At 44.6% G+C, this 10,344-nt stretch overlaps 1 long non-coding RNA gene across 1 annotated transcript in view; it reads right to left on the reverse strand.

Annotated features, from left to right (window-relative positions):
* The window catches only part of LOC311594239, a 40,001-nt gene extending 30,407 nt beyond the window's left edge, over positions 1–9,594 (reverse strand). Inside the window, exon 1 of the long non-coding RNA XR_014778004.1 lies at positions 9,366–9,594. This is a non-coding gene — a long non-coding RNA (uncharacterized lncRNA). The remainder of the gene's footprint in view (positions 1–9,365) is intronic.
* Between the last annotated feature and the right edge of the window lie 750 nt (positions 9,595–10,344).

Raw genomic sequence — 10,344 nt, forward strand, 5'->3', positions numbered from 1 at the left:
GTTTAAGGTTTTGTTTTGTTTTGTTTTGTTTTTTGTGAACAGGGTTTCTCTGGGTAGCCTTGTCTGTACTGGACTCGCTTTCTAGACCAGGCTGACCTCGAACTCACAGTGATCCGACTGCTCCTGCCTCTTGAGTGCTGGCATTAAAGGAATGGGCCAACACCGCCTAGTTAATTTTAAGTTTTTAAATTAAAATTTGAGAAGGTATGTGGAGTTACATTGTATGCTCCAAAAGCAATGAGAAGGCATAGTTTTAATAGATGCCATTTATAGATAGTATCAGTAATTAAAGTAATCAACATAACATAAAATCCAGAGATATTTGTAAAGAGAGACAAATTAACCTCATTGAAAATACGGCTGGGTTGTGGTGATGCACACCTTTAATTCCAGCACTCAAGAGGCAGATGCAGGCAGATCTCTGTGAGAGAGAGACCAGCCTGGTTTCCAAAGCAAGTTCCAGGACAGCAGAACTGCTACAAAGAGAAACCTGTCTCAGGAGAAAAAAAAAAAAGACAGAAAAATATGAAACAATATTTAAGTACATAGAACAAAGAGCTATGTTCTTACATTAAAACCTTATAGTTTAAAAGGAGCCAGTTCTCTTCAAATTTATCTAGATTCTATTCAAGTTCAGTTAGATATCCCAAAGGGAATTTTCAGGTAATTGGATAAGCTAACTCTACAGTTTATATGGAAGGATGGGGTCTGAAAAGTACCCAGGGCATTACTGATAAAAAGGATAACATGCAAATCAAAACTACAGTTTTGCCAGGGGTGGAGGTGTGCAGCTGTGCTCCCCGAACTCAGGAGGCTGAGGCAGGAGAAATAGGAGTTGGAGGAGCTTGGGCTACATAAGCAAAACTTGTCTCAAACAAACACACACAACCCATAGCGTGAGTCCATCTGGCTGTGCTCAGAATGGCTGTTATCAGAATGAACACAGGACAAACACCGGTGAGGGTGTGAGGGAAGGCGTTCCTCATGCTGTTGACAGCAGTGTAGACAGGCCCAGCCACTACAGAACACAGTACGGACATTCCTCGGAAAGCTAAGAATAGAAGGACGGACATTCCTCGGAAAGCTAAGAACAGAACGCCCCTATGATCCAGCTGACAGTGTCCCATACATACCTGAAGGAAATGAAATCCTCTTACCAAAGACATAACATCCCTTTGTTTACTGTAGCATTTCACAAACGCCAAGATATGGAAGCATGCTTAGGTGCCGTCAACAGATACATAAAGAACGTATAGAATATGTGCACAACAGAGTATTATTTTGCCTTTAAAAAAAAAAGAAATCCAAAAAAAAAAAAAAAAAAAAAAAAAAAAAAATCTTAGCCGGGCGTGGTGGCGCACGCCTTTAATCTCAGCACTCGGGAGGCAGAGGCAGGCGGATCGCTGTGAGTTCGAGGCCAGCCTGGACTACAAAGTGAGTCTAGGACAGCCAAGACTACACAGAGAAACCCTGTCTTGAAAAACCAAAAAAAAAAAAAAAAAAAAAAAAAAAAAAAAAAAAAAAAAGAAATCCTATCATTGATAGCAAAATGTATGAAACAGAAGGACACCAAGTAAGTGAAATGAGTCAAACATGAATCTAGTGTTGGGAAGGATGCAGAACAGTGGGGAAAGGGGAGACTAGACTAGGTCAGTGCACACCGGACACACGTATGGGTGTGTCACACTAAAACCCACCGTTAATACACCTTAATACAAAGGGGGGGGGGAGTTGGGTTTTTAAAAAATCAAGAGGAAAAAGCCTGTCCTACTATATAAAAAAACAGTCCATAGCCTGGGGGTGGTGGTGCACGCCTTTAATCCCAACACTCAAGAGGCAGAGGCAGGCGGATCTCTGTAAGTTCGAGGCCAGCCTGGTCTACAAAGCTGTCCAGGACAGCTAAGGCTACACAGAGAAACTCTGTCTCGAAAACAACAAAACAAAACCAACATCCCTCCCCCCAGAAAAAAAAACCCAAACAAACAAAACCAGTCCATAATCTGTAGTAAGTAATTCAGTATAGAAAGTATTGGGTAAACAAATGGGCCAATGGTATTAGGCAAACTGCTCCAAAGCAGAAATAACTACACTTATATATAAACACCTGGCTCATGACAGATGGCAGAACAGAACACAAGAAACAGGATAGATTGTCCAGTGAATGGTACCCACAATTTGTTATTTATCTGGGAGAGACTGGTAGAAAACTGATTTCCTATGTCACTTTATCCAAAGGTAACTTCTGTGGAAATTAAACCCAAATGTTGGCAAGGCAATGCTTTATAATCATATAACTTATATTATCAACATATATCTTAAAGAAAGTGAAAAGTCAAGTCACAAATCATGAAGAGATATCTGTAGTACATATATTAATAATTGACAAAGAAACCCACAGAAAATCTAGAGCCGTCTGCATGCTCATTTCCTTCTCTCTCTCTCTCTCTCTCAGGACTTTTGCCCAAATGTCAAAGGCTTTGGCTCAGTGGATGAAGTACTTGCCACCCAATCATGAGGACGTGAGCTTGGGGTCCCCAGAACCCACATAAAAGCTAGATGCAGTAGTGTGCACCTGCAGTCCCAGCACTGCTACCATGAAACGGAGTAGGAGACAGGAGACCCTCCCAGTAGCCCATGGCCAGCTAGCCTGGCAAACATAGCAGCAAACAGAGCAGAGGACGAGGACAGACACCTGTGACTGGTTGTCCTCTGACCTCCCTATGCATGCCATGGAGCACACACACACACACACACACACACACACACACACACACACACACACACACTCAGGAGTGTATATGTCCCTGGCAGTTTCTATAAGCTCCCAGATGAGACCAGAAATTTCAGCCCATTTGCTTCATGATATGTAATACAGAAGAGTGTACCCGGCACATGGTAGCTGTTGAATATATATTTATTAACTCAACAAAACTCCACAAATCAATAGTAAAAATCCAGCAGCACAATAATGAGCGAAAGATTTAAGCAGTCATTTCACAAAATGAAAACAAAAAAACTCATCCAGTCAATAAGCATACCCAAAGTGGCTTGAGTTTACTAATAATCAGAGAAATGCAAAAATCAGGCCAAGAAAGATGTTAGTTTCCATCCGGAAGATTGACGTGACAACACCGGCAAGGCTGAGGGGCAGGGGGACCTCCCGACACACCTGCTGGTGGAGTGGCAATTGGACAAACTCTAGTATGATTTGGGATTATCTTGTAAAGGTGACCATGTGGCCAGCCCACGTTTCCATTAACGTATTACTAGATTTATACTTTGGAAAAAATGCTACTCAAAGTGGCAGGCATGGACGGGTGCCAGTATGTGAATGTTCTTATAGAAGCATGAAAAGTCAGACTAGTCACAAAAAGTCTAGCAACAGGCAACTTTAAATGGACTGTTTGAGTCATATAGAGCACTGAGTATGTGACGATCCCCAGTAACTATCTCTAGGACTTTTTCTGTCCTTCATAACTAAAATTTTATGCCAATACCTCCTTGTCTCTCCTTCCCCAGAGGCCGGTGGCCTCCATCCTCTTTTCCACTGTAATTCTGACTATTCTGAGTAGCCCTTAGGAAAGGTGCCATACAGTATTTGGCCCTTAGGGACTTTCTATTACACGTAGCATCCTGTCATCAGGACTCTCTGACACTGTTGTATGTGACAGAGCTTTCTTTCTTCGCAAAGATGAGCCAAATTCTGTAGTATATTGCATCTTTACACTTATAAATCTTATTTTATGGTGTGTGTGTGTGTGTGTGTGTGTGTGTGTGTGTGTGTGTGTGTGTGTGTGTCTGCCACAGAGTGAAAGTCCCCAAGGAGGCCAGAAGAGGGAGGATCAGATCTCCTGGAGCTCGAATTACAGGCAATTGTGATCTATCTGATGTGTATGCTAGGAACTCAGGTCCTCTGGAAGAGCAGGAAGCACTCTTACCCACTGAGCCATCTCTCCAGGCCGGCATTTTTACATGTACGTACGTACGTATGTATGTATGTAGTGTATTTGTGTGTACGTGTGTGTGTGTGTGTGTGTGTGTGTGTTGCATGTTGCATGCATGTGAGTGTGCACCTGTCACAGCAGGCATGAGGAAGTCAGGACAACTTTGAGGAATCAGTTCTTTCCTTTCGTGGGATCTGGGGATAGAACTTAGATCATAGCCTTTGTGGTAAATGCTTTTATCGACTGCCCCATTTCATCACCCCACACACTGCATCTTACATAACTATTCACTCGTCAGTGGACACTGGTTGTTTCTGCATAGAGTCTACTGTGGAAATGTTGCCATGCCATTTTTACACCAATTAGTAACTAAAACTAAGCTTATCTTTGATAGTGCTTTGGTTTTCTAAGGTTTCATTTTCCAAGTAGCTAATTTTCACTATATTTCACAAAAGGTATCAGTTTGTGAGAGACTGTGAAGGTGTTTAAATTTACTACCGATCCTGTAAGAAGTGCCCCACCCCTGCACCCAGGGCAAAGCCTTTTGAACTTTTCTAGGAACCATCAGATGAAAAATTCTCCACATTATAACATTGGAAGTTCCTGGGTTTCCCCCAACTTATTTAATGTGTGTATGTGTGTGTGTGTGTGTGTGGGTGTGTGTGTGTGCGCGCTTGCGCACTTTTTTGTGTGTGTGCAAGGGCATGAATGTGGAAGCTACAGGTTCCTTGACTGTCACTCCCCAGGAGCCATCCACCTTGTTTTTTGAGGCAGAGTCTCTCCCTGGGACCTGGAACTCCCCAGTTAGGTTAGGCTGTCCGGCCAGTGAGTCTTAACCCACTGTCTCTGCCTCCTCAGCGCTGTGATAACGAGAGCTGCCCACTTCAGCTGCCTTTGTACGTGGATGCTGGGGTTTGAACTCAGATCCTTATGCCTGTACGGCAAGCACCTTACCAACTGAGTCACCTTCCCATTCACTCTTCATTTTCTTTAAAAAGAATCCTTACAGGATCTATTAAAGTTATCTCACCACCCACTAAAATTTAACAACTCTAGTTGGAAAACCAACGCTCCTCGGAAATTATAACTCATATAGGTCAGAAACCATGTGAAATACTCCTATCCCCCTTGTTCATAAGCAAAACAAAGAAAGAACACCTAAACATCTTTTAAGAGGATACTACATAAATTGTGATATATTCACCTAATGTAACATTTTGCGGGCCTAATCAATGTTAATGAATTAATTAAAAGACATGCAGCTGCTAGAGAGATGGCCAAGTTGTCAAAGCACTTGCCATGCAAATGCAAGGACAAGAGTTCGGATCCCTAGAACCCACATGAATGTCAGGTAGGCAGCATCTCCTAGTTTCAGAATTTGGAAGGCAGAAGCAATAGATTCCCAAAGCAAACTGGCTACCTAACCCACACCAGTGAGCTCTGGGTTCCATCTGGAGGCCCTACCTCAATAACAGAGTGGAAAGCAAGTGAAAAATATATTTGATGTCAACACCAGGCTTCCATGTGCATGGGTACGTGTGCACACACATGGACACTGATACACATACATGATGTACATGCACATGTCAATGAATAAATAGATGTAAAAATTAAGTACAGCCACTGACAACATTTAAATGAATCTTACTAATGTGGTGTGATGCCAACTCTGTAGTGAATGAAACTGCATTTACATCTGCATTTACAGATGGTGTAAAGATACCAAAAGCAGGAAGATCTACACAAAATTCAGGACAGAGGAGGAGTTCACAGGTATCTGGCATCATTAGAATGACAATCAGATGGGATGTTATCTTACTTAGAGTTTCTATTGCTAAGATGGAACACCATGACCAAAGAGCAAGTTGAGGAGAAGAAAAGGGTTTATATGGCTTATGCTTCCACACTGTAGTCCATCATTGAAGGAAGCCAGGACAAGAACTCAAAGAGTAGGAACCTGGAGGCAGGAGCTGAGGCAGAGGCCATGGAGGATGCTGCTCACTGGCTTGCTCCTCATGGCTTGTTCAGCCTGCTGTCTTATAGGACCCAGGACCTCTACCCAGGGATGGCACTACCCAGAATGGGCTGGACCCTCCACCATCAATCACTATGGGCATGTGGCGGTCAGAGGGCAACTTGTGGGAGTTTTTCTTTTCTTCCACGTGTTGATCAAACTTTGACCATCAGGCTTGCGAGCAAGCCCCTTTACCTGCTGGGCCATCTTGCCAGCCCTCAAGCAGTTTTGTTTGTTTGTTTCATATAAATGAAGTTGATGGAACTGGGGGACAGAGAATTCAATACATATTGAGAAAGTCACCCAATTCATTGATGTAGTAAAATATCAATAAAACAGCATCCCCTAGCTTTCTCCAAGACTGAGTGGGGGCAAAAAAGCTTCTTAAGAGCGTTTGAAAGTCAGGTTGAGAAGGGCGACTGTGAAAGACCTTAAATGGGAAACATTGTTTCCCTTAGTGAAGCAATTGCCTGTCCTCCCCCAATGACCACCCAGTAGCCCTACCCGCACTCCAGCTGCTTCCCAGGCTCCCAGGCTCTTAGAGTTCTAGACTGGGGACAGGAGAATGACCAGAGATGAATCCGGGAGGAGCTATGGAGATATGAATGGTATCATTCATGAATAAATGGATTCATGAATGAATGAAACACTTTACTAAATAAGTGACTTGCAGTGCAGTCTAGGATGCTGCCTCGTTCCTGTCAGCACACAAGCCTGTGATTGTTTCCTCGCTAGTCTCACTTAGGATCTTAGCTCAGTCACAGTGATGGGTGTGGCCTCCCAGAAAGCATTATGAACTTGAGTAGGTGAGATGAAATCATGGAAGTGGAAAAGCAATTGGCTTTAAGTTTTAAAAAAGTTTTTAGATTTATTTTATGTGCATGAGTGTTTTACCTGCATGTATTTCTGCACACCACCCATGTACCTGAAGTCTGCAAGGGTCAGAGGAGGGTGTCAGACTCCCTGGAACTGGAGGTCCAGATGGTTGTGAGGCAACATGTGGATGCTAGGAATCGAACCTCAGCCCCTTGTAAGAGCAACAAGCTCTCTAAACCATTGATCCACCTCTCCATCCCCTGGCCTTAAAATTGAGAAGGAGGAGGAGAAGGAGAAGTTTAAAACCTTGCAGCTCATGAAGCCCGCTGGATTAACCAGCAAGCTGGCCCACTGGTTAGTTTTAGATGTCAATTTACCACAACCTAGAGTCCCCGGGAGTGATGGCCTCAATCTGGGTAGCCTGTGGACATATCTCTATGGAACTGTCTTGATTGCTGGTTCATGTGAGGAGATCTGACCCATTGTGGGTGGCACCCATTCACCAGGCCAAGGACCCCAGAGCCCCGAAGAATAGAAAAAGCAAGCAATAGCATGAGTGCATTTGTTTCTCTCTGCTCTTGACAGTGGTGACTGTGCTGTGATAAGTTGCCTCAAGTTCCTGTGTCTCTAAGTTCCCCTGCAGTGATAGTGTGTAAGCTGCAACCACAAGACAAATAAACCCTTCTCTCCCTTTGAGTTGCTTTTGGTAAGGATGTTTTATTATAGGCAGCAGAAATGATACCAAAACTGATGGTCGCTGCCATTGACCTCACTTTATCCTGAGAGCGAGGCATCTTGAGCAGTGCACAGTGATTTGCAGCAAGGGAAAGTGGAGACACTGCCTGGATTTGAGTCCGCTTCCTGGGTGATGTGAGACAGATGCTTGTGTTCCCTTCAAATCCACAACTGCATCCTAAGCCCTGACCTGATGATATTGGAAGGCAGGGCCTTTGGTAGGTGAACAGCCAAGAGAATGAAAGCCTCAAGTGGGATTCCTCGAGAGAATCCATTAGTGTAGTAGGATGCTCTCTTGCTCTGTTTCTGCCCCATGAAGATCCAGAGAGGTTGGCCATCTTGCAATTGAGAAGTGGTCCTTTGCTAGAGCCTGACCATTCTGACCACAGACATCTATCCCCCGAACTGTGAGAAATAAACTCCCAGGGTTTATAAGCCAGGACATTCTGGGTTTTAAAAAAAATATTTTATTTATTTATTTTCTGTATGAGTGCTCTATATGCATGTACACCTGCACACCAGAAGAAGTGCCAGATTCCAGTATATAGATGGTTGTGAGCCACCATGTGGTTGCCAGGAACTGAACTCAGGACCTCTGGATGAGCAGACAGTGCTCTTAACCTCTGAGCCATCTCTCCAGTCCTGACATTTTGTTATAGCATCCTAAGTTGACCTGATACTGGGGTAAGCTTGGACAGATTACTTCTGTACCCCAGTTTTTCTATCTGAGAAATGGAGGCAGCAATGAAATATCTATCTCACAGAGTAAAGATGACAATGAATGGTTGAGTTGATATTCATAAGACAGTGCTGGGTGCATAGCAAGCACACTTTCCACAATCCATGTTGTTAAATACAATTGTTGCAAGCCGGGCATGGTGGTGCACACCTTTAATCCCAGCACTCGGGAGGCAGAAACAGGCGGATCGCTGTGAGTTTGAGGCCAATCTAGTCTACACAGTGAGTCCAGGACAGCCAAGGCTAAACAGAGAAATCCTGTCTCAAAAAACAAACAAACAAACAACAATTGTTATTTGATTCACAGTCGCACAGATCTGAGTTGGCCTTCCCTCTTACTCAAGGTGTTGGTTGTATTGTGGGTATTCAGATTTCCATTGTAGGAAAGCAATTTCTGCTGCTTCCCCGTGCAAATCTCCAGAGAAGCCTCATCTTTAGGGAGCTTGCTGTAAGTCCCCTAGTTTAACACACTTAAAGTCCTGTCATCCGTGTTGATACCTTCCAAGATGAATGCTTTTAACATACATGAGCCCTGACAGGCTTCCTACAGGATGCCAGTGTCTCACAATTGTTTTTATTGTGCTAGAGTGCGTCAGAGAAGAAACTGAAGAGAGGAGCCATTTCTTTCAGCGCAAAGCTCAGAGGATATGGTAGATTATGAAGAGGAAGGTGGTTGTCGCGTTTGGCCCATGGTGGCAGGGACTTGTAAGCACTTGTTGTTCGCACCATGGCGAATGAGGAAGCAGAGAGCTCAGACCTCAGAAGGGGTGTCATCTTTAAAACCCACTTTTTAGAGCCGGGCGTGTTGGTGCATGCCTTTAATCCCAGCACTCAGGCAGGCAGAGGCAGGCGGGTAGGCCAGCCTGGTCTACAAAGTGAGTCAAGGACAGCCAAGGCTACATAGAGAAACCCGTTTTAAAAAAACAAACCTCACTTTTAGGAACCCACTCCTCTACCCAGGCCATGGGCGTAAAAGATTCTATGACCTCCCAAAATAGGCTGCCAGCTGGAGACCAAGTATTCAAACACATGAGTCTGTGGCAAACCTTTTACATCCAAACCATAATATTCTATCCCAATATTCTCTTTTTCTGTTCTTACGATCTGTGCTTCCTTACCTTTCTGGTTCCTTGCAATAGCCTCCTTCCAGATTTTTCCAGCTTCATTTCTGTTTCTGCCAGTTCATTCTTCATCCTTGGAGAACACAGTAAATCTTCCTCAAACAACCCTTTGGACATCATCCCTACTGACCGACCTCTGCTCAGACCCCTCCCTAGCCTTATTACTTACTGCATACAGAAAAGGCTCAGATTCCCTAGCCAGCTGCTCCAGACCTACAGACTTGACTCAGCCTTGTTCTCTCACTTGATCCCTCTCTACTTGCCTTTGCAAACTGCCTGCATCCCCCGCCCCCCTCACCACCCCCCACCACACCCCACACCCCACACCCCACCCCGCCAATCTGTTCACTGCCTGGTCCACCCTGACCATGCCTATGCCCACCCGGGGAGCATTATCTTCTCCACACCCGAGCCTGGAATGCACTTCCTGTGTTCCAAGGTCTGGCAAAGGGACTCTCAAGAGTGAGAAAAGGGCACCAAAATGGAGACTGGGAAATATCAAAAATAGACTGGGTGTTTTAAAATTGTTCTTTGACTTGGCAGCGGTCCCAGGCCTGGGGAAGGGTTTTCTCGCTCCTTCTAGAGGCATTGGAGCATCAGTGGGCTCTGGTTCTATAACTTTCTAGCTGGGAAAGTTCCTTATATCCTCTGGGCGAAAGAAGGACACCCACCAAGTGGGCGGGGTCGGATGCCGCCTCTTCATCCTCTCAGCTGCAAGGAGCTCTTTTCAAAAATTTCCCTAAACTTCTTTGACCAAAAGAAGCTGCATCTCTCAAAGTAGCGTTCTCTCTGTGGGGCCGTTGGCTTCGGGGTACAAAATCCAGGCATCCTTGTTTTGATTGAACGGGACCAACCCAGCTTCTTACCTCCCCACAAAACCCACTTCGGCTTCTGCAGCGACTGTAACATCTCCCTCCACGCAGCCCAGCTTCTTCTCCTTCCGCCTTACAGGCATTGCTCCCCAGACCACTCCTCC

The sequence above is a fragment of the Acomys minous genome (genome assembly GCF_964271855.1).
Source record: "Acomys minous genome assembly, chromosome: 3".
Lineage (NCBI taxonomy): Eukaryota > Metazoa > Chordata > Mammalia > Rodentia > Muridae > Acomys > Acomys minous.